We start from the raw sequence: 25,685 nt of genomic DNA, 5'->3' as shown, positions 1-25,685 counted from the left end.
TTACCCATATTTCTTAATATAATTACGAATGAGAAGAGAGGGAGCTCCCCTTTGTGGTTACAGTGAAAATTACATGTTTTCGATGCATTTTAGTATTGTATAAACTAGTGGTTTGCAACTTTTTATTGGTTAAGGAACCCTATAATTATATTGTGAAATTCTGAGGAACCCTGACCCTCTCTAATAGCGCGTCTGAGATCAGATGCATTGTAAGGAACCCCAACCCTCTCTAATAGCGCGTCTGAGATCAGATGCATTGTAAGGAACCCCAACCCTCTCTAATAGCGCGTCTGAGATCAGATGCATTGTAAGGAACCCCAACCCTCTCTAATAGCGCGTCTGAGATCAGATGCATTGTAAGGAACCCCAACCCTCTCTAATAGCTCGTCTGAGATCAGATGCATTGTAAGGAACCCCAACCCTCTCTAATAGCGTGTCTGAGATCAGATGCATTGTAAGGAACCTCAACCCTCTCATAGCGCATCAGAGTAGATCCTATAGTACAGTACCGACACACTTTATTGCAGTGTGGTCGGTACCGCAAGCCGGGATATTTCCCGGCTTGCTTGTGGCTGCCCCTCGGCGTGCCGCGCGTCATAGACGCGCGGTCACGCGTCTTCGGGAGCCTGCGCCCGCTGCACGCGCTTCCAGGGCTCCCCGAGGGAGCCCTGGTATCCCGCGATCTGCGGGACGGCGGCAGGGGGTTCCGGGGGACCCGGCGGACCCGGTAGCGGTAGGGAGAGCGCCCCGATTGGAGGGCGCTCTTCCGCTGCTTCGGCGCGCGCCCGTCACACTCGGGCGCGCGCCAGGCTACTGCTGCGGCCAAGAACGGGCAAATGCTCGAATAAACTTGGCCGCAGCAGTAGCTCACGCATAACTATAGTGGGGTGATCGTGATAATAAAAATTAACTTTTAATATTGATATTAAAATATTGGAAACTAAAAACTGTACACACAGTATTCTAGAGCTTAGTGAAGAGTATTATAACACGTTATATATGATAACAAGGTGCGACAATAAGCAACAACTTCACGTGATTAAACAAAGTGACTAATCTGAACTGAAATCACATGAAGTTGTTGGTCACTGTCGCACCTTGTGTTTATCTGTATGTTGTAGTACTATTCACTAAGATATAGAGTACGGTTGTAAGTCTCACGGAATGCAGAAATGCTAAAATATTTGTTCCTTAGAAACCTTACCATTCTGTACCATCACGTTCCCATGAAGCAAAATCTTAGGAATCAGCACAGTAAAATGTTTCAAAGCTTACAAAGAACCTACAGATGTAGTCAAATTTACTGCCCATGTGGGCGCAAGGAGTCTTGTCTAAATCTCCGGCAATTATTTGTGTTTTGTGGGATAATGGCAACTGACGCCTCAGTGAGCCACGACCGGAAAAAATAGAGTTTTAATATTGGTCGCTTTATTCTACAGTAATGATAGGGGATGCCAGTGTACGAGGGTGTCTTTAATCTAAATGCAAAGTAACCCGTCCATTATTCCCGTTTATTTAATATGATATATCCCATTTATTTAAATGTAACCCACCACTTATTCCCCTAAAAACTTCAGACGACTAGAAAGTTTTATTAAATTACAGTAAATGATAGTTTAAAGATAAATAACAAAGACTTTGTGAAATAATACAATCTTCTTCCAATTATACAATCGTCTTCAACCATCATTTTCTTCGGACAGGCTCTTGTCCAGTTTCACCTGTAAAATAATTATGAGAATGTTATTTATTAATAATTGAGAAGAAATAGATGCATGAATTACACCGCGTGCTTCCAATAAACTAGTATGGAAAGCATATGCATGTCTTTAATTTCTGCGCATTCGTGTTTCTATGGAACCTGGTTGAAACGCATGTGCGAGGCATTGAATTTCTGCGTATGCGCAGTACAGGTATTGACAATTGAATGGAATTCTTCTTCCAGGTAAGGGGGGAGCACTTGGTGAATGTGTGATGATATGAAAGGAGATAAAAAAAACATAGAACCAATGATAGTGCGATCTTTGAGGACACTTTCCTATCTATAAATAAAGTGTAGGTCTCACTCACAGAGTTCTTCTTATGATATATAGCATATCACAGACACATCTCTCTCTGATGGGAGGCCTTTACTGTGTAGTTATAATGTTGTTTGGTGCATCATCTACTGCATGCCATTTGGACTCATTAGATGATGGTCATAGAAAGAAGAGAGATAAAACAATGGTGCAATATTGTACTGAAATTTGTATTATACCAATAACAGATATATATTTGCACTCACATTTGTGAATAATCAAAAGAACATGGGAGAGAACTGCTGGGACACTAGCTGGGTTGTTGCATGTCTCACCGATCGAGTCTCCACACCCCTGTACCTCGCTATACGCCGTACTCACATCCGCGTGCGTCACTTCCGGTTTGTTCTCCAACTGCGGGCGGAAGTGGCTTCTACGATCTTTACAACTATCACTGCCAGTCTTCCTTGTCTCCAGTCCTCCCAGGGCCATAGATTCAACGCGTTTCGCACAGGCTCTCTTAAGAATCATATCCCATAATGTAGTCCCTGGCTCCTTATAGCCTGAATGGCGCTTTTCAACCAATCAACAGTAATATGCAAATTTATCACTTTAACTGCTCCCATACGTAGCAGTAACTGCTCCCATACGTAGCAGTAACTGCTCCCATACGTAGCAGTAACTGCTCCCATACGTAGCAGTAACTGCTCCCATACGTAGCAGTAACTGCTCCCATACGTAGCAGTAACTGCTCCCATACGTAGCAGTAAGTGCTCCCATACGTAGCAGTAACTACTCCCATACGTAGCAGTAACTGCTCCCATACATAGCAGTAACTGCTCCCATACATAGCAGTAACTACTCCCATACGTAGCAGTAACTGCTCCCATACGTAGCAGTAAGTGCTCCCATACGTAGCAGTAACTGCTCCCATACGTAGCAGTAACTACTCCCATGCGTAGCAGTAACTGCTCCCATACATAGCAGTAACTGCTCCCATACATAGCAATAAGTGCTCCCATACATAGCAGTAACTGCTCCCATACGTAGCAGTAACTGCTCCCATACATAGCAGTAACTGCTCCCATACGTAGCAGTAACTGCTCCCATACATAGCAGTAACTGCTCCCATACATAGCAGTAACTGCTCCCATACGTAGCAGTAAGTGCTCCCATACGTAGCAGTAACTGCTCCCATACGTAGCAGTAACTGCTCCCATACGTAGCAGTAACTGCTCCCATACTTAGCAGCAATATCTTTTTAACAGGCATTGCTGCGAGTAGAAAGAAATACAAACACAAGAATTCGATGTTTAGTCGATGTGTATTCAATGTGCTGTGAATCCACAAAATGGATGGTGTATTTATACGTTAATGACACACATTTGAGCACGCCCACTTTCAACACCTGTACCTAGCCGCCATGCATAAAAGGTCACACACTTTGCATAGCCCACCACTCCATGATCTTTATCTGAACTTGCCCTTGTCCAGATACTGCATTGTGCCACCTGCTTCCATGGAGCATCCCCGTTTCTAAGGACGCAAGAACCCACTCACCTCTGCCGTGCCTGCCATGCAGAAAAAGCGAAAGGTGGTTGCCGTTTCCACGCCAAGGGCAAAGCGACAGGCTAAGGCCAATAAAGAAAACCTTCTGCTGACCCCAAAGGTTAAGGGTTTCCTTAGACGTAAGCCTCATTATGTGAAGAAGATATACGGTGATGTACTCTCGACGCAGAACGAATGGCAGCCAACCCATCGAATCCGCAGACCACTTCCTCCCATATGCTTCGACGACTCTGCTGTAACTGTCCCGGAAAACTTCAGCCCGTCTTCTCCACCCCCATCTTCTCCGGTTCCATCTGACGACGCTGCCACCTCTGAAATCCACGGGTCACTGTCTCCTCTGCTCTTGGACGACTCTGCTTCTCGCCCGGAAATCCAAAGGTCACTTTCTCCATCCCTCTTCGACGACGCTGCCGCTTCTCCTCTACCGGGTATCCACTGGTCACCTCCTCCACTCTCCATCGATGCCGCTTCTGTCCATGGAACCCCCATCTCATCCTCCGTTGCACCCATCCCCCCAGATGTCCAGACGCCATGCACAAGAAGCAGCTCGTTAGACCGGATGCTGAATGGGATAATTGTGGATCTCCCCGGGAATTCTATTGTGCTAGCAAAGATAGATGTGCTTCTGGAGACAATGCTAAATGTGGAGCAACGGATGGTACAAATGGAACAACGGATGGATCCACGGATGGAGAAGATAGAGGCTGACATAGCGGGCATACATTATTTGCTCGGTGCTAATGCCCCTGTTTCCTCGCCCCCGGAGCAGGGGGGTGACATGGATGTGACCCCCTTCGACCCCCTTCCATCAGCAAGCGCACCCCCTCCACCAGAAGATGTAGTGAACATGTATGCCGTTGAGGAGGACATGACAACCCCGTCAAGACCACGCCAGGAGACAACACGGCGACCACGACCGGAGGAAAGCTTCCTCCCAGACAACCTACCATCGCCCGTCGCCTCAAGCACACCCGCTCCCAAAAGACCTACAGTCGCTAGCATCGATACGGTGCCCGACATCACCCTGTGCGATCTGCCACCGGCGCTCAGGGAGAATTATAGGGTGAGGAGTGCTGGTGTACCCCACAAGTATGCCTTGATCATTTTTAAGCACCATGTTCCCTACTTGTTGTACTGCGACTGGGCCTTCAAAGTGAACTACGATGGGAATCGCGCAAAAAAGGCCGTTCCTGTCAATTTAAGGAAAAACATTGTGGAAGAAATGCGGCGCTTTTATGCAGTTACAGATCCTGTAATGAAAGGCGTTAGGGACTGCATTAATGGCGTTTTGCGCCATGCAAGGAATCGGCCATGGACGGACAATGTGGAGGACTTTGAGTGAGACCATACTGTTGTGCTGAACTGTATTGTACTGTACATGTTTTGCCCTACTGTTACATAAAATGCTTCAACATTGTATTTGTAAATAAATGTTTTTGAACTTACTGCACCAATAAAAGAACATGTTGATTTGTCTTACTGTACTGTACATTGTTTCAATTAGCTCCTTTGATAGTACTGCAAGCTCGGCAACATTGTAAAAAAAGAGCAATGAGCGCGCAATTGGCGTGGGAACTAGGTCAATTGGCGTGGGAACTTCTGTTATAGGGCACCTAGAGATAAAATTCATTTTGACCCTAGATGTTAGGAACCCCCTCACTTCACCCCAACAGGGTCCGAGCAGTAATGGCGGCGAGAAAGGGTCACGCCGGCGAGGAGGGTCCTACCATTGAGTGTAATGGCGGAGAAAGCTTTGAACCGGCTAAGTCAGAATGAGCAAAAACCTGGAACTCATAACTCCGGTTCTGTTCAACCTAGAGGGCTCAGATTCCGTCACCATGTAGTCCTAGTTGCGGCAGGATTGCATGGCAAATTGCGACCCTCTCGTGGCAACAGAACGGAGTCAGGGTAATGTTAAAGTTCAGGTTTCTGCCATTGACTTGCATGGCAGAAAAAAAGCCACTTTGGTAATGTGCTTTTAAACTGTCTTTTGGTACCTCTGGTTCCGGGGGTCGTACAAGGCTGATATTTTGCCACTGTGGCAAGGGTCCTTCCGCATGAGGGCCAGGCGAATTTCAACCCGCTCAGACCCACAGAACGGGTTATTTTAAATTATATTCGCGCAATTGGCGTGGGAACTACTTAGGGCCTCGGTCAAGTTCACGGCCAATTGGCATGGGAAATTCTGTTCTAGGGCACCTAGAAATAAAATTGTGCCCCCAGATGTTAGGAACCCCCTAACTTCACCCCAACAGGGTCCGAGCATGTACAGTACTATACTTTAAAATAAATTAAATATGCAATTTTACTATTACTGCGCGCGCACGCACAGACTGTGTTGAACCGCGAAGGTATTAGACTTCAAAGACAACAGCTCGCAAATGCCCCCATGCGTTTTTACACGGCATTGCAGTATTGCAGATAGCGGGAATAAAATGTTTAAATCACAGCCGCGAAAATAACGCAATACATCCCGGGCGAAAACGATACAAAACCGCACATCACCGGGATATTCCGAAATTTGCGGAGCCAGCTGAGTTCGAATAAAGTTGGTCGCCACTGTAGATAGGAAATTGTCATCACAGATCGCACTATCATTGGTTCTATGTTTTTTTATCTCCTTTCATATCACACATTCACCAAGCGCTCCCCCCTTATCCGGAAGAAGACTTACTACAACTGGGATCTCGAACCATCCCCATCAAGGGTGTAGAGCAGCTATTTACTTCTTATATTCACTTATTGTCACCTTTATTCGTTTGGTTTTCAAGGTGCTGGGTTTACACTGAAGTATTTCACATTAGTATTTAGATATTGTTGAGATTAACATTGACACAGTTCACTTATTATTGGATCACTTTATTATTGTTATTATCTTTGTAGTAGTGCCCGGTCCACTTCCCCTCCCTTCATCTAATTGAATGGACTGCATAAATTGCAGGAAATAGATGTAAGGCAATGTATTTCATGCAGTATCATGGGTCTAAACATCGAATTTGATCTATCAGCTTTTCTATAATCAATAACTACAATACATGTTGTCTGCCGACTAGACTACAGTTCCATAATATTGCTTCTCCTCATATGGCTTCTCCTCATAGAGTAACTGAAGGTTTTCCATATATATATAATAAAATTGTTCACTTAATAAAATTGTTCACTTTAAAAAAATTTTTTTCATATATAATAAAAAAATTGTTCACTTAAAATTTTTTCCTTTTTAAATAAATTTCTTAAAAATAATTTATCACTTTATATAAATTTATATACATTTCTTTCACCAAATTTTTAATAATTCATCAAAAAGTGATGGAACAATTGTAAAATAATCACATTATATAATATTATAATTTAATAAACACCTATAATGTTTAGTTATGAATTAGTTCATCACATATTCTATAGACACATACTAATCTAATTTAGCACTATCACCATTCAATAGCACTGTACATACATATATTTGCCATTTTTCCTTCCTTGATGATATCTATTTATGGATCTATTTATGGATCTAATTTATGAATATACCCATGACTGTGGTCACCATACCAAGTACCGCACTCTTTCGTTACAACTACTGTGTTATCATATGATCTACTTTGTGATTATGTCTCTAACTATGTTTAATGTATTTTTTCAACTAATCAATGTATTTTCAATCCATATGTATTTATATTCCACATGTATTTCCATTCTACATCCACTATGATTTGTTTGGTATGATTGGGTTAATTTGACTGTACATAATATGTGCATGGCAATATGCCCTATATGACACCATGATATGCATTACATCATGATAATTTCCAACAGACATCTCTGTGTAGGTTATGAACATGTATGACTTAAATAATTAGTCACTTAATTAACAACAAATATGTTTGTTAATACAACATCGTATTAGATACATGTTCATTTTCACACAGAGAAGATCAATTCATCTATAGTCTACATGTCAAAGATTCCCAATTGTATTAACATTCTTGCAGTGTATTAATATTCTTGCATTTTAAATCATGTATACTCTTTCAAATATCTGAATCAAGAGACATTGATATCACACTGTTTTAATTTAATCACACCAATCATGGACCGTTTGCAATCAAAAACTGAGATATAAAGCAGCATAGATGCTTTCAGCACATATCCCTGACGAAGAAAGACACCAATAGAGCTTTCGAAACGCGTTGGATGGTTTTTGGTACTGTTGGGACACCGTAGCAGTGGACGAGAATTGGTGACATCATTGCGCGAGCGGATCGGGTGCATTCCATGAAGTGATTCACGACGGAGCACAAGATAGGATCCCGGCAGCAGGAGACGCAAACACCGCCAGGCGGACGGTGCATCCCGGCCTTAAAGACCATTAACCAGTGCATTTGACCTATTCACATCTGGTGAGTAGGTTTTCAATTTTTACCAGGCGGAGCAAAGATCAGAAGTCTTGGACACAAATTTCAAGCCTCCCACTGTGATAGTGTGCAAGCAGCTTGTTCACATCACCAGTCAGTGCCAAGCACTGGTTCATATATTTTATATAATTTTTATGTATATTTTTATGTATATTTTATAGATAATTCAATCAATAAATTGCTCCTTATATATGTTTTGTATCCCTTGGGTAATACACTATTGCAGGCTTCCTGCATGTTTTGTCTTTTGTTTTTCCTGAGGTCACAGTCTATACGAAGAAAATTCAAGTCCCCACCTCAGCGCCAGAGGAGGTTGCTTTTGTCCACAAATTCAAGTCTGGGTGCAAGATACCAGAACAATCTCAACAGGCAGCTCCAGGACTACCATTCGGACAATTTATCTAAGGTTTTATCATTTGTTGATTGTATAAGCGCTGATTGTACACCTTTTGTTCTACATATCACTGACATTGTTCCTACACAAACATGGTGTTTACTGTATGCTCATCAGCCTGCCAAGCTAGGATGAAACAAAACATACACAGGTAAGTGACCACAGGGGGTCACTAAAGTCCCTATTAGCTGCACTCTTGATACTAAATGAGTCCCTGTTACTTTGTTACCATGTCTTGCCATTGATGCGGTCAGGTTGTATGTCTTACAGTTCACACTAGGCATATGCAGCACTGCACCTGATCCCTAAATGGTTTAATTTGAGCATACTTAGAGCTGGTTGACGTACTCTATACATCAGTACCTTTTGTGTCTGTATTTACTTAGACACTATGGACATTCTATGTATGAGGGGCTTTCGTGTTCTGTTATTTTTTCATACAGTTATACTGAGGTTTTGTACCATCAACCCCTATAATCATCTGTCTGTCTACCTATACAACATAGTACTATTTACTGACAGTTTTTTTTGCCTGTGGACACAGCATACAGTAGGTTCTACTTACCATTAAAAAAACAATACAGATTCCTGTGCTCTACCAATCGTGTACTCTATCTAGTGGATCCCACTGGGTATTGGAATTGGAGAAACCTCTCTCCTAAAGGTACAATTAAGAAACGGCCAGTTATCATAACTATTATACGGGAGTAAACCACAGACAAAAGTATTCAAGAGATCTTTGGGAGATCAATACCCCAGAAATTGGGAACATCAAGTTTCTTTATTAGGGTGATTTCTCACATACTGTGTGGACTAACAAACGTGTATAACAATATCCAATAGAGCATAAAAGGGGTTAATGAATCAGGCTCCACAAAGGACATTGATTGGAACATTCAAATACCTTCTGGTTTTATTTGTGAATTCCATACTGCACTGTTAAATTGTTATTATTATTATATATATTTTTTTATGCTAGCTAGCAATTATATTGTAGCTTACAATTATTTTAATACATTATTTCTATAAAGAGATCTGTTTTTTGTCTTTTATGTGTATTATATTCTACTTACCATTATTTTGTTTACATTTGACATGTCTCATATCACTATGTGTGTAGCATGCTGATAGTGCGTATTTTCCAAGGTTCTGGCTCCTGTTGTGTTGTGTTGTGTTAAATAGTGTGGTTATGTATCCTAGTTTTGGCCTTTAGCCTACATCTTTTGAGGTTCTGGTCATTGGGGTCACTATATGTGTGCAGCATTATCATTTTCTGGCTAGCACTAGTGTCCCTTTTCACTATCGCCCGTCCCGTTATTGGGGATTTTAACACTGTATATATTATGACACGTCTTTCGTCGGTTTTTATAGTGATTACAAATTTATTATTTTCTGTTTTGTGTTTAGTGGTCTCAAGGGACCCTTATTGGTCTGTTCCCATTAGGGTTTTGTGGTAGCAGTAAATGTTACTGCAACTGTATGTATATGCTATTCATTTAGTATCAAGAGTGCAGCTCATAGGGACTTTAATGACCCCCTGTGGTCACTTACCTGTGTATGTTTTGTTTTGCCTTTTCCTTTGCACCAGGTACCTGGTGTTGTTATATGGTGAGCGAAGTGTTTTGTGTGTCTTTTATGTAAACTAGGATGAAAGCAAGAATTAAACAATGATTAAAATAATGCAAATACTTTTTGAAATAATACAATCTTCGTCAACCGACACCTTTTTGATGTCTTTTACAGGTTCAAATGTAAAATAATTGTGAGATTGCCAAACCTGCTTATTACATCTGTAGCTACAGTAACAGAAACCAGGGAATGGTAATACATTCGATTTATAGGGCTCCCAGGATACTGGACAGCTTCTATCCTATTTAGGCTGGAAAGTGTAGCCACAGAATGGATGGACTCCATCCCACAGTTTTGCAGGTGCTGGAACAGAGGGATGAGGGATCCAGACCGGAGATTGTCTGCTGCCTGATTTCTGTCACCTGCCCTGCTAATTAGAAAGAAGGTATTTAGAGCTAGTTTCCTGCTTCTTCTGCCCCTCTCCAAGAGCTTGGAGGCAGGACTGCTGCTAGGATGCAGAAAGGGCAGAGCCTTTCCTCCTAAAAGGGTAAATCATTTGTGTCCTATGTTCATCTGTAAAGTTGCTTACTTTATTTGTTGGAAGTGGATAAGCCGCCCAACCCTAGTCAGGGAAAGCCTTTGTTTAGTTATTGCTCAGTTGAGCAGGGTCGATTTTCTAACCCTAAAAGTCCATGTTCTAGTAGGCCCGGCCAGACAGTGGCGCCCCCGGAGGAAGCCGTTTGTTACATATGGTGGAGAATGCAAGCAGAACACTAAAAGGTATGCAGGTAAAAGAACTTAAAAAAAATGTTATATATATTTTTTGGAAAAACAAGATGGACGACGTGGTGAGTGCGTTGGTACACAATGTTGCTTGCCAGCAAGAAATGAATGCAACCCATCTACAGATGATGATGGCTCAGCAGGACACTAATGCAAACCATCACCAGCTGCTAATGGCTCAGCAGGACACTAATTCGATCCAGCAAAACGCTAATGCACGCCAGTCTGACACAAATCGCTTGCTGAGAGAGGAGCAACAATCACACAGATACCCAACAAGTTCTGAGAAACCCCTACCATTACCACATCTACTATATATTTCTGAAAGTGTCCTATGTGTCGTTGCCTGTCTGTCTGTCTGTATGTGTCTCCCTGTGTCCCTTCCTGTGTCCCTAGCGGCAATCAGATTGGACCTTGGGCAAGGCTAATGAGATTGCTCCCTTGGCCCACCCGCCCCCGCACACCTCTCATTGGCCTGAGGCGGAGTGACGGGCCAAAGGTCACACGGGCCAAAGGTCACACACACACACCACTGCGCGGCGCTCATCGGGACCAGCGCGCACCTCCTCCTCTCCCCGGGTCTCCCGCTTTCCCGCGCTTTTTCCTCCTCCTCCCTCCCCCGGCGCCGCTACAGTCAGCGGAGGAGCAGAGCGAGCGCCCGGGACACAGCGGGGGACTCTCACCACCCATAGGCCACTCCCTCACCCGGCGCTCTCCCTCACCCCACACCCACTCACCCCCCGCCCCCCTCCCCCACATACACACAGAGCACGCGGTTCTCCCCTCACACAGGCCGCTCCCCGTCCCCGAGGGCGCTCCTCCGGCTGTCTCTACCTCTCCCCGCGAGAGGCACAGCACCTCCTCACCGGAGCGTCTCAGCCTCACCGTGGAGGAGCCCGAGGTGGAGGAGGAGGGCGGCCGGGACCCAGAGGAAGAGGAGCGTGGCCATGTGCAAGGTGAGGAAACGCAGGGGAATGGGTTATTTAACGCGTCCCTGACTCCCCCTGCCCTTTGTCCCCCTGCCCTCCCTCCCCCTGCCCTTTGCCCCCCCATGCCCTCCCTCCCCCTGCCCTCCCTCCCAATGCCCTTTGCCCCCCCTGCCCTCCCTCCCAATGCCCTTTGCCCCCCCTGCCCTCCCTCCCAATGCCCTTTGCCCCCCCTGCCCTCCCTCCCAATGCCCTTTGCCCCCCTGCCCTCCCTCCCAATGCCCTTTGCCCCTGCCCTCCCTTCCCCTGACCTTTATCCCCTGCCCTCCCTCCCCCTGACCTTTGCCCCCTGCCCTCCCCCTGCCCTTTGCCCTCCCCCTGACCTTTGCCCCCTGCCCTTTGACCCCTGCCCTCCCTACCCTGCCCTTTGCCCTCCCTCCCCCTGCCCTTTGCCCCCTGCCCTCCCTCCCCCTGCCCTTTGCCCCCTGCCCTTTTCCCCCCTGCCCTCCCTACCCTGCCCTTTGCCCCTTGCCCTCCCTCCCCCTGCCCTTTGCCCCCTGCCCTTTTCCCCCCTGCCCTCCCTCCCCCTACCCTTTGCCCCCCTGCCCTTTGCCACCTGCCCTTTGCCCCCCTGCCCTTTGGCCTCCTGCCCCCCTCCCTCCCTGCCCTCTTGCCCCCTCCCTGCCCTCTTGCCCCCCTCCCTCCCTGCCCTCTTGCCCCCCCTGCCCTTTGCCCCCTCCCTCCCTGCCCTCTTGCACCCTGCCCTTTGCCCCCTCCCTCCCTGACCTCTTACCCCCCTGCCCTTTGCCCCCACTGCCCTTTGCCCCCCTCCCTCCCTGCCCTTTGCCCCCCTCCCTCCCTCCCTCCCTGCCCCCCTTCCTCCCTGCCCTCTTGCCCCCCTGCCCTCTTGCTCCCCTGCCCTCTTGCCCTCCCTGCCCTCTTGCCCTTCCCTGCCCTTAGCCCCCCGCCCATAGCCCCCCCGCCCCTCCCTGCCCTTAGCCCCCCCACCCCTCCCTGCCCTTAGCCCCCCGCCCCTCCCTGCCCTTTGGCCCCCCTGCCCCTCCCTGCCCTTTGGCCCCCCTGCTCCTCCCTGCCCTTTCGCCCCCCTGCCCCTCCCTGCCCTTTGGCCCCCTGCCCCTCCCTGCCCTTAGCCCCCTGCCCCTCCCTGCCCTTTGGCCCCCCCTGCCCCTCCCTGCCCTTTGCCCCTCCCTGCCCTTTGCCCCTCCCTGCCCTTTGCCCCCCTCGCCCCTCCCTGCCCTTTGCCCCCCGCCCCTCCCTGCCCTTTGCCCCCCCCGCCCCTCCCTGCCCTTTGCGCCCCCCGCCCCTCCCTGCCCTTTGCCCCCCCGCCCCTCCCTGCCCTTTGCCCCCCTGCCCCTCCCTGCCCTTTGCCCCTCCCTGCCCTTTGCCCCCCCCGCCCCTCCCAGCCCTTTGCCCCCCCCTGCCCCTCCCTGCCCTTTGCCCCCACCCACCCCTCCCTGCCCTTTGCCCCCCCCCCGCCCTTCCCTGCCCTTTGCCCCCCTGCCCCTCCCTGCCCTTTGCCCCCCCGTCCCTCCCTGCCCTTTGCCCCCCCGTCCCTCCCTGCCCTTTGCCCCCCCGTCCCTCCCTGCCCTTTGCCCCCCCACCCCTCCCTGCCCTTTGCCCCCCCCCACCCTCCCTGCCCTTTGCCCCCCCCACCCCTCCCTGCCCTTTGCCCCCCTCACCCCTCCCTGCCCTTTGCCCCCCCCCCCGCCCCTCCCTGCCCTTTGCCCCCACCGCCCCTCCCTGCCCTTTGCCCCACCGCCCCTCCCTGCCCTTTGCCCCGGGTATATCAGCTAGTTATATATATATATGTATATAAGTGTCAAAAGGGGTGCTAGTGGGCATGGCTAAATGTATACAACAAAAAACAGACAAAGATGCCCAAAGCTACATCCAATGTGACAAAAATACACAGTGCAATACCTATATATTCTCTTGAAAAAAGGGTCATTTAGTTTAACCCTTTGGCCAAAGTGTCTTAAGCCTGCTGCCACTTTCAAGGCAAGGTAGTGGCCCCTCCCCCCAAGATTTAAGCTTGCCCCTCCCCACTTTCCAAGTTGGCAGGTCAGTTTCATTTTGCCAGGTTACGACAGATCCAATGTGATCATTCTTCCTGTAATTATACAGGTTAATAAGAGTGTTAGGACCTGCTACGGTCATGCCTTGAAAGTGGCAGCAGGCTTAAGACGCTTTTTGTCAAAGGGTTAAACTAAATGACCCTTTTTTCAAGAGAATAATATATAGGTATTGCACTGTGTATTTCTGTCACATTGGAAGTAGCTTTGGGCATCTTTGTCTGTTTTTTGTTGTATAGAGGAGCAACAATGTTTCGCCCGGGCCATACAGCAGGAGCTAGAGGTCCTAAGAGAGACTATTGCTAAAGCCCCAGCTGAGGTGGACCCAGGCCCCACGATGAGCAGGGCAAGCCACTTCCTACAGAAGATGTGGCCCTCGGATGACATTGAAACCTATCTTCTCAGTTTTGAACACACAGTAGAGAGAGATGGTTGGCCCGTAGCCAAGTGGGCCAGTCTAATCGCACCCTTCTTAATCAGTGAACCCCAGAAGGCTTACTTTGATCTAGAGCCAGCTGAAGCTAACGTCTATGCAAAGTATAAATTGGAGATCCTCACCCGGCTTGGCGTAACCATGGCTGTTCGCGCCCAGAGGTTCCACGTGTGGTCCTTCACATCAGATAAAGCCACACAGTCCCAGATGTATGACCTCATCCACTTTGCCCGGAAGTGGCTGCAACCTGAGATCAACTCACCATGCCACACCGTGGAACAGTTAGTAATGGACTGGTTCTTGAGGAACTAAAAAATATGGGAGTGAACCCAAAATAACTGATGCTGCCAAAGTCAAGTATATTAAGTGTAAAGAAAGAAACTCAATCCACTAAAAGTATGTGGCAATTCACCATTAGGACACAATGAAATCTTCAGATTATAAATTTTTGACTCACCCAGGGCGGGGGGCCCGTTGTGCCGATAGTGGCCGGGTGCAGGAAATGAAGTGTCCAGGGACACCTCACTCTTGAACCTCCTGAGGCCACTAGCTGCTGCCCTTACCCTGCCCGGTGTCTTCGGTATCCTGCGTGCGGTTGCGGTGAGCTGTTCCGCACTGCTGAAGATTTTCCTCTGTCTTGGCTTTCCCCGTGATACGGATGGCTGCAGCGTCTTTCTTCTTAGGTAACCACCGACGCGATGTCTGCGTAGGGAGACCGCTGCCTGCTCGTCCGTGCACGCCGTTTCCTGCAGTGAGGAGGAGCGGTGTTGCCTCTCAGCTGATGATGCGCTCCAGCGCGTCCACACGTGTGGAGGGGGGGATGACGTCAGTCCTTCTTAGGAGTCCGTGGTGAATGCCTGCGTGCGCCAGCCATAGCAGATACAGGTATAGAAGGGGTGAAGGCGGTCACAGCAAAAGAAGTCCAGCCCAGGAACAAGTGAAATTAAAATCAGCTTTAATACTACATGCTGTACATCACAGAAGGGGCACTCTGACGCGTTTCGTCCTTCTCCAGAACTTTATCAAAGAGTATACTACCCTTATCACACAGATTCCTTAAGTAGGTGTCGAACCAATATGATTGGTTGGTCTTAATCAGAGATCTATTGAATCCAATAAAGTTAATGGTAAGCCCTAATTGGGAACAACCCTCTCATTGAGTCTGTGTGATACAGTTTGATAACACAAAATACATGGTAACATATAACAACAAACATATTTAAAAGAAAAACACAATGTTATACAATGTGGTGTGAAGCATGTACTAATAAATTTAAGGAGACATATATATGGAAGTGAAGAAAAAATTCATATATGGTAAAAATTATATCTACAGTAGTTTAACTTGTAATTATTTGTTTTAGATACAAGTGGAAGCTAAGTATCATAACTGGATCCATATGTGTATATGTATACTAACCATATGGTACACATGTGTAGGATCTCAAGGTACTAGATGCAATTAAATATAGAATATACTGTATATATATACTTCTTCAATACAATTTAAATATCACTCTGCATACTGACTACTTATAGGGAGATGCAAAGATGAGTGGCAGTATTATGCAACATTTTGAATGGAGTGCATGGACATACACTCTCTCTACCCCCCATTTTCTGGGTCAAAGAAAATGTTTTAATTCCCAATCGGTGTTTATACCGTGTGGATGGAGGGTATTGAGAGTGTATATCCAATACATCTCTCTTTTGTTTAATGCATTCTCTCTGTTGCCACCCCTGGAAAAGTTGAAAGTTTTGTGTAGGTGCAAACCCAAGTCCCTTATTTAGGAGTGTCAATTGGTCTAATGAGAGATCAATGCCGGATAAATTGATAACATTACCGGGGTCACTTATTCGTATTTCTTCCGCTTGGCCTTGCCTCGTCCCTCGTTTCCTTTTGGATCTCCTGGTTCTCCTCGCCCCTTGGGGCCTGCCTGTAAAAAAGCTAATGATGGTTGACCAGAAGATTTAGACATTTTGTTTTGGAAGGATGATGTAGAGGCTTGATTATCATATTTTGAGGCCCCGCGGTTCTCTCTAGAATAATCTACAGACCTGTCAAATGAGACTATATGGGATCTAGATTCTTGATCGGAGACATCAGATTCAAAACTAGAGGTCTCAGTTCAAGGATTTTTTAGAATGGATTTATTTGGAGGATTTTTTGTCCATCTTTTTGTATGGCGTTGGCCCTTAGGTGTACTAGAGCCTGTAAATTCTTTTATAACCACAGGTTTCTGCCAACAATATATTTGCCCTTTACTATAGTCAACACGGTCTCTTTCAAACTTGACATGTTTTTTGAACACAATCTCAATTATATACACTATTTAGACATGTTTTTTGAACACAATCTCAATTATATACACTATTTAGATTTGGTCCTGTACATTGACAACAATATGCATATACAATCAGATATTTATCGCAAAGAGAACTCCAGGAATACACTTCTGAGTGCAAAGAGCTGCCACCCACGGTCACTCATTAGAAATATTCCTGGAGCTCAATTTATGAGGTTAAAAAGGCTGTGCTCTGACGATGAGGTCTTCTTGTCTCGATCAGAAGAGATGTCCAAAAGATTTCTAGCTAGGGGATACTCTGCCGAAGACATTTCAGTAGCTTTTAATAAAGCGAATGTTACAGATAGAAAAACTCTTATTTGTAAAGACAAAGGATCACTGCCCAGCAGAGGGTTGACCAATGCTTCGAATGAAAGGAAAAGTCCTTATTTTATCACAACATTTAGTCAACAGTCCAGACAGATTAGTAATATCATTCATAAGCATTGGCACACCCTGCTGCTGGATAGAGATATACGCCCAATTGTTGAAAGTGGACCAAGATTCACATATCGCAAAGCCAAAACATTGGCATTCCATCTGTCACCCAGTATGTATAACAGTAGGTCTGGTTTCTCAAATGTTAAAGGTATTCCAAATGTTTTTTTTAAATGTGGTAAATGTGCCATGTGCCAGCACGCGTCTCAAACGAATAGTATTGTGTTTAACAATAATTCAAGTAAATACAAAATTAAGACCTTTCTAAATTGTAACACCAGTTATGTTATATACGTTCTTAATTGCAAGTGCGGATCAAGATATGTAGGTCGCACAATAAGACCATTAAAAACCAGGATGGCAGAGCACGTGCGCCTTATCAGGAAGGGTGATTTACTTCATCCAGTATCAAAACATTTCACACAATGCCTTAAAGGCGGTATTGGAAACTTCGCCTTTTCTGCCATTGAGCACGTGCCCTGTCACCCCAGGGGTGGCAACAGAGAGAATGCATTAAACAAAAGAGAGATGTATTGGATATACACTCTCAATACCCTCCATCCACACGGTATAAACACCGATTGGGAATTAAAACATTTTCTTTGACCCAGAAAATGGGGGGTAGAGAGAGTGTATGTCCATGCACTCCATTCAAAATGTTGCATAATACTGCCACTCATCTTTGCATCTCCCTATAAGTAGTCAGTATGCAGAGTGATATTTAAATTGTATTGAAGAAGTATATATATATATTCTATATTTAATTGCATCTAGTACCTTGAGATCCTACACATGTGTACCATATGGTTAGTATACATATACACATATGGATCCAGTTATGATACTTAGCTTCCACTTGTATCTAAAACAAATAATTACAAGTTAAACTACTGTAGATATAATTTTTACCATATATGAATTTTTTCTTCACTTCCATATATATGTCTCCTTAAATTTATTAGTACATGCTTCACACCACATTGTATAACATTGTGTTTTTCTTTTAAATATGTTTGTTGTTATATGTTACCATGTATTTTGTGTTATCAAACTGTATCACACAGACTCAATGAGAGGGTTGTTCCCAATTAGGGCTTACCATTAACTTTATTGGATTCAATAGATCTCTGATTAAGACCAACCAATCATATTGGTTCGACACCTACTTAAGGAATCTGTGTGATAAGGGTAGTATACTCTTTGATAAAGTTCTGGAGAAGGACGAAACGCGTCAGAGTGCCCCTTCTGTGATGTACAGCATGTAGTATTAAAGCTGATTTTAATTTCACTTGTTCCTGGGCTGGACTTCTTTTGCTGTGACCGCCTTCACCCCTTCTATACCTGTATCTGCTATGGCTGGCGCACGCAGGCATTCACCACGGACTCCTAAGAAGGACTGACGTCATCCCCCCCTCCACACGTGTGGACGCGCTGGAGCGCATCATCAGCTGAGAGGCAACACCGCTCCTCCTCACTGCAGGAAACGGCGTGCACGGACGAGCAGGCAGCGGTCTCCCTACGCAGACATCGCGTCGGTGGTTACCTAAGAAGAAAGACGCTGCAGCCTTCCGTATCACGGGGAAAGCCAAGACAGAGGAAAATCTTCAGCAGTGCGGAACAGCTCACCGCAACCGCACGCAGGATACCGAAGACACCGGGCAGGGTAAGGGCAGCAGCTAGTGGCCTCAGGAGGTTCAAGAGTGAGGTGTCCCTGGACACTTCATTTCCTGCACCCGGCCACTATCGGCACAACGGGCCCCCCGCCCTGGGTGAGTCAAAAATTTATAATCTGAAGATTTCATTGTGTCCTAATGGTGAATTGCCACATACTTTTAGTGGATTGAGTTTCTTTCTTTACACTTAATATACTTGACTTTGGCAGCATCAGCTATTTTGGGTTCACTCCCATATTTTTTAGTGCAACTATTGTTTTTCTGGTAGCTCGTTAGGTATATATATATATCCCTTTTATACATGGATTTATGACTATTCACAATATATATTCCTATCATTTTTCTTTTTTTGATATATATGACCTTTTTTTTACCCAATCCACTACTCTAAGTCCATTGCTCAGGATTTATCTTTTTTAGGTAAAATTTATCAATTTTATACTGTTCAAACACTATGGAAGAATCCAGTGGAGATGATAATATTATATTTGATGTGGAAAGCACTTCTTATGTTCACACATGTAGCGATAACACAAGAAGATCTAGAAAGGCAGCGCATTTATTTGACGGAATTTCTGACATTGTATGCGATGAACCATCAGACCTAACCCATTATTTTGTCAAATTGGAAAAACTCCTGGTTGAGAATTTAAGACTCTGGTGGGACATTACCTCACTAGAGAATTATATAAGATGCAACAGGATCCCTAGAGGATTAAGAATCAAAAAAGTACCATCATTTGGTTTTCTCAACAAACAATTTGAACAGGACTGGGTTAAAGCCTTGGATATGTGTTCATTCAAATTAATGGATTTAATAATACAGCAAAAAACTGCAGAGAAATCGCTATTAATGTCAGAGATTACCATACTACAGACTAAATTGCAGCCATTTTCTAAGATGGAACAGTTTGTCAAAAATGACAAAACTTTGTTGTCTAACATTGAGACGATTGAAGATGATATTAGCGACAAAAAACATGTCAAGTTTGAAAGAGACCGTGTTGACTATAGTAAAGGGCAAATATATTGTTGGCAGAAACCTGTGGTTATAAAAGAATTTACAGGCTCTAGTACACCTAAGGGCCAACGCCATACAAAAAGATGGACAAAAAATCCTCCAAATAAATCCATTCTAAAAAATCCTAGAACTGAGACCTCTAGTTTTGAATCTGATGTCTCCGATCAAGAATCTAGATCCCATATAGTCTCATTTGACAGGTCTGTAGATTATTCTAGAGAGAACCGCGGGGCCTCAAAATATGATAATCAAGCCTCTACATCATCCTTCCAAAACAAAATGTCTAAATCTTCTGGTCAACCATCATTAGCTTTTTTACAGGCAGGCCCCAAGGGGCGAGGAGAACCAGGAGATCCAAAAGGAAACGAGTGACGAGGCAAGGCCAAGCGGAAGAAATACGAATAAGTGACCCCGGTAATGTTATCAATTTATCCGGCATTGATCTCTCATTAGACCAATTGACACTCCTAAATAAGGGACTTGGGTTTGCACCTACACAAAACTTTCAACTTTTCCAGACAGTGATCGACCTCCAGAAATTTACCAGGAAACTGACGTTAAAGAAACTTTTTGGTTTAAAAACCAGTCCTGATAATTTGGACATGAGCAATAATCCATTATTGCCTTCCACAAATGTTACAGACGTAATGACTTTTCAAGAAAATTGCGCCCTTTCCGATTTAAATACACTACTTGAGTTACAAGATGATCCTTCATTAACATCTACTCAATCATTTTTTGGCCAGGAGGATTCGGGCTATCGCAAAAAATCATTATTTTGCCCAAAGTATAACAGAGGGCCCTCCATCACTATGTTTGAGCATTTAGTGGAACGGGACTTACGTCTATTAGCTCAAGGATATACTTGTTCAAATGTGAATTCTGGTAATCTGAGTCACACTGAGGTTAGACAGATTGATTGTATTAAAAAGAATTATGACATTGTGCTTAAACACGCTGATAAGGGGGGTGCACTTGTGATTATGTCTTCAACTAATTACAAAAAAGAAGCATTGAGACAATTACAGGATGCTACCTCTTATCGGCGTCTTATGGGCAATCCAACTTTGAAATATCATGGTGAACTATTAGAGTTGTTAGAATTTGGCAGAGTCCTTAATGTCATAAGCCATAAGGAGTTTGAATTCCTTAACTGCCCACATCCCGTGACTCCCATATTTCATCATCTCCCAAAGATCCATAAGTCGCTGGTTGACCCTCCTGGTCGACCCATTGTAGCGAGTATTGGATCTTTGGGAGACGGGTTGTCACGGTATGTGGACAAGTTTTTACAACCCCTGGTGGTACAGTTGCCCTCATTTGTCAGAGACACGGCAGATTTGATTGTCAATCTACAGGACTTCACATGGCACAAGGACTACAGGTGGGTCACACTTGATGTGGCCTCCCTGTATTCTATCATAGAACACAAACAGGGACTTGCAGCTATTGAACATTATTTGGAACTTTCCACGCTATCTATATCACACTGCACTTTTCTATTGGAATCCATTTCCTTTCTACTCACGCACAATTATTTTATGTTTGATTCACTTTTTTATTTACAATTATTAGGCACTGCTATGGGCACGAGTTTTGCACCATCATATGCTAATTTATTTTTGGGTTTCTGGGAATCACGTTTTATTTTTCACAGCGACAATCTGTTTCGTCAACATATCGTCTTTTATAGGAGATATATTGACGATCTTATATTAATTTGGAAGGGTGATGAGCACACACTAATTTCGTTTATTGATGGTCTAAATTCAAATAATCTCAACATTAAACTCACTTTTGAACACAATCTCAATTATATACACTATTTAGATTTGGTCCTGTACATTGACAACAATATGCATATACAATCAGATATTTATCGCAAAGAGAACTCCAGGAATACACTTCTGAGTGCAAAGAGCTGCCACCCACGGTCACTCATTAGAAATATTCCTGGAGCTCAATTTATGAGGTTAAAAAGGCTGTGCTCTGACGATGAGGTCTTCTTGTCTCGATCAGAAGAGATGTCCAAAAGATTTCTAGCTAGGGGATACTCTGCCGAAGACATTTCAGTAGCTTTTAATAAAGCGAATGTTACAGATAGAAAAACTCTTATTTGTAAAGACAAAGGATCACTGCCCAGCAGAGGGTTGACCAATGCTTCGAATGAAAGGAAAAGTCCTTATTTTATCACAACATTTAGTCAACAGTCCAGACAGATTAGTAATATCATTCATAAGCATTGGCACACCCTGCTGCTGGATAGAGATATACGCCCAATTGTTGAAAGTGGACCAAGATTCACATATCGCAAAGCCAAAACATTGGCATTCCATCTGTCACCCAGTATGTATAACAGTAGGTCTGGTTTCTCAAATGTTAAAGGTATTCCAAATGGTTTTTTTAAATGTGGTAAATGTGCCATGTGCCAGCACGCGTCTCAAACGAATAGTATTGTGTTTAACAATAATTCAAGTAAATACAAAATTAAGACCTTTCTAAATTGTAACACCAGTTATGTTATATACGTTCTTAATTGTAAGTGCGGATCAAGATATGTAGGTCGCACAATAAGACCATTAAAAACCAGGATGGCAGAGCACGTGCGCCTTATCAGGAAGGGTGATTTACTTCATCCAGTATCAAAACATTTCACACAATGCCTTAAAGGCGGTATTGGAAACTTCGCCTTTTCTGCCATTGAGCACGTGCCCTGTCACCCCAGGGGTGGCAACAGAGAGAATGCATTAAACAAAAGAGAGATGTATTGGATATACACTCTCAATACCCTCCATCCACACGGTATAAACACCGATTGGGAATTAAAACATTTTCTTTGACCCAGAAAATGGGGGGTAGAGAGAGTGTATGTCCATGCACTCCATTCAAAATGTTGCATAATACTGCCACTCATCTTTGCATCTCCCTATAAGTAGTCAGTATGCAGAGTGATATTTAAATTGTATTGAAGAAGTATATATATATATTCTATATTTAATTGCATCTAGTACCTTGAGATCCTACACATGTGTACCATATGGTTAGTATACATATACACATATGGATCCAGTTATGATACTTAGCTTCCACTTGTATCTAAAACAAATAATTACAAGTTAAACTACTGTAGATATAATTTTTACCATATATGAATTTTTTCTTCACTTCCATATATATGTCTCCTTAAATTTATTAGTACATGCTTCACACCACATTGTATAACATTGTGTTTTTCTTTTAAATATGTTTGTTGTTATATGTTACCATGTATTTTGTGTTATCAAACTGTATCACACAGACTCAATGAGAGGGTTGTTCCCAATTAGGGCTTACCATTAACTTTATTGGATTCAATAGATCTCTGATTAAGACCAACCAATCATATTGGTTCGACACCTACTTAAGGAATCTGTGTGATAAGGGTAGTATACTCTTTGATAAAGTTCTGGAGAAGGACGAAACGCGTCAGAGTGCCCCTTCTGTGATGTACAGCATGTAGTATTAAAGCTGATTTTAATTTCACTTGTTCCTGGGCTGGACTTCTTTTGCTGTGACCGCCTTCACCCCTTCTATACCTGGTTCTTGAGGAAACTTCCCTCCGCCCTATGCCGTTGGGTCAGCCAGAGTGACCCCCACACTGCAGATGAGCTTGTGGCCCTCTTAGAAAGGTACGTCGTGGCAGAGGAGCACCTGCAACCCACAGTCTTGGAGCATCCCCACAACCCAAGGACCCAGGACTCTACCAGAGACAGTAAAATGGTAAAAGGGATAAAGGGGGCTGAAGAGCGGCGACCACCTTCACACAGCATCAGCGACAATGGCTCGCATTCTAAGGGCAATAACCGACATGGAGAGCCACGAAAGGGCTCTCAGTGGGACACATAATATATACCTAAATGTGTAAATTGTTATGAGAGGGGGCACACAGCGAAAACCTTTTCACTCAGTATTGAACCAATGTAATGCAATAGCGTTGAACCTTATTCTTTGTGGTCTCAATGTATGGGCCTTGGCTTAGAGGACCCCTTGAATAACCATCTTTTGGCATTTGTAAAGGTAAATGTCAAGATGGTTCTGGCACAACTTGGCTCAGGGAATATGGTTACCCTAGTGTCTGAATACCTGTTGCCCAGAAAACAGGAAAACAGTTCACAAAGAGTGGCAATTCATTGTATACATTCAAATAATCGCTAATATTCCACTGTTGAGGTTCTTATTGAATCCAAGTTTGTTTCCTAAAATGTCAGGGTTGGTATAGTACCCTAACTGGCATATGATGTAATAATAAGTACCGACTTTCCCCATCTTCTAAAAATGTGGTCCTCCTCTCAGAATAGCACCCAGAGTTTGCCAGCAGACCATAAAGAGGGAACAGAAGAAGCAAGTTTATTCCCTTTTTAAGACATGGAGGTCGAGGCCAAAAATACAAAGGGGGAAGTGCTGTAAAATTTTCTTTCCCGTGCCTACCTTGGTAGGGAATACCCCAAGTCAAGACACTGAACAGTCATCTGCCACCCCAGAACAGGATAAGACATTTGCTAACCTGGAGGTCAATCCCGGGAGTTTTAAGAGGGCCCAGTGGGAAGACCCCACCTTAGTGAAAGCAAGGGGGAATATACGGCACCAGAATAGTACTCCCGGCAAACCAGATAGGTTACTTTTTCAGCCTTACTTCGAGGTAGAAAATGACCTGGTATATCGGGTCGATAGAAGGAATTCCACTATAACTAAACAGTTGTTAGTACCATGGACATTTTGAAATACTGTATTACACCTTGCACATAGTCACCCATTGGGGGGGACCTACGGACGGAAAAGACATGAGAAAAGGTTCTCCGAACCTTCTATTGGCTTGGGGTTCTGGTGGAAGTTACAAATTATTGTTCCTAATGTTCAGAATGTCAGATCACTGCCCCGTTTAAAGCATGCCGTAGCCCATTGGTACCCCTTCCCATAATAGACGTACAGTTTGATTGGATTGCTATGGATCTAGTAGGACCTCTAATAAAGTCTGCTAGAGGACACCAGCATATACTGGTAAGACTAGATTATGCCACCCGCTATCTGGAGGCAATTCCCCTACGTAACACCTCTGCCAAAAACATAGCAAAAGAGTTAATGCTCCTGTTTAGCCGGGTGGGAATTCCTAAAGAGACATTAATGGACCAGGGAACCCCATTAATGGACCAGGGACAGGAATGGACCAGGGAACCCCATTTATGCCCCAAGCAAAAACAATTATGTAAGCTCCTCAAAATCAAACATCTCAGACAGATGGCTAGTGGAACGGTTCAATAAAACCCTAAAGAGCATGTTACGCCAGGTGGTTGATAAGGATGGAAAAACTGGGATTGTTTATTGCCAAAGCTGTTATTTGCCATTAGGGAGGTTCCCCAATCATCCACAGGCTCCTCTAGCTTTGAACTACTGTATGGCCGACACCCAAGGGGCTTACTGGATATAGTTAAAGACACTTGAGAACACAAGATTACACCACACATAAGTGTAATAGAACATATGGCCCAGATGCAGGACCGCATAGCCGCGGTCCTACCCTTAGTGAAGGAACATATGGAAAAAGCCCAAGAAGCAAAGAGGGATACTTTTAATAAGAGTGCTAGGCTCAGAATTTTTCATCCAGGGGATGGGGTGCTAGTTTTGGTTCCCCCCGTAGAGCGTAAATTCCTTGCCAAATTGCATGGGCCATATGAGGTCATGGAAAGAGTGGGAGAAGTAAATTACAAGGTGAAACAGCCAGGTAGGAAGAAACCTGAGCAAATTTACCATGTAGCCCTACTTAAGCCCTGGAAAGATAGAGAGGTCTTATTAACCCTAGAAACCCCAGGTCCACCAGAGAGTGGAGAAACTGACCCAGAGGTTAGCATAGCTGAAACCCTGTCCATTAATCAGAAACGAGAGGTCCAGAACTTAGTAAGAAGAAACAAAGAAGTCTGCTCTATAAAGCCAAGTAGAACTAAAATAATTGAACATGACCTAGTCTCTGAAGC

The sequence above is a fragment of the Ascaphus truei genome, chromosome 11, assembly GCF_040206685.1.
Source record: "Ascaphus truei isolate aAscTru1 chromosome 11, aAscTru1.hap1, whole genome shotgun sequence".
NCBI lineage: Eukaryota > Metazoa > Chordata > Amphibia > Anura > Ascaphidae > Ascaphus > Ascaphus truei.
Note: the sequence above shows the minus strand (reverse complement) of the source record.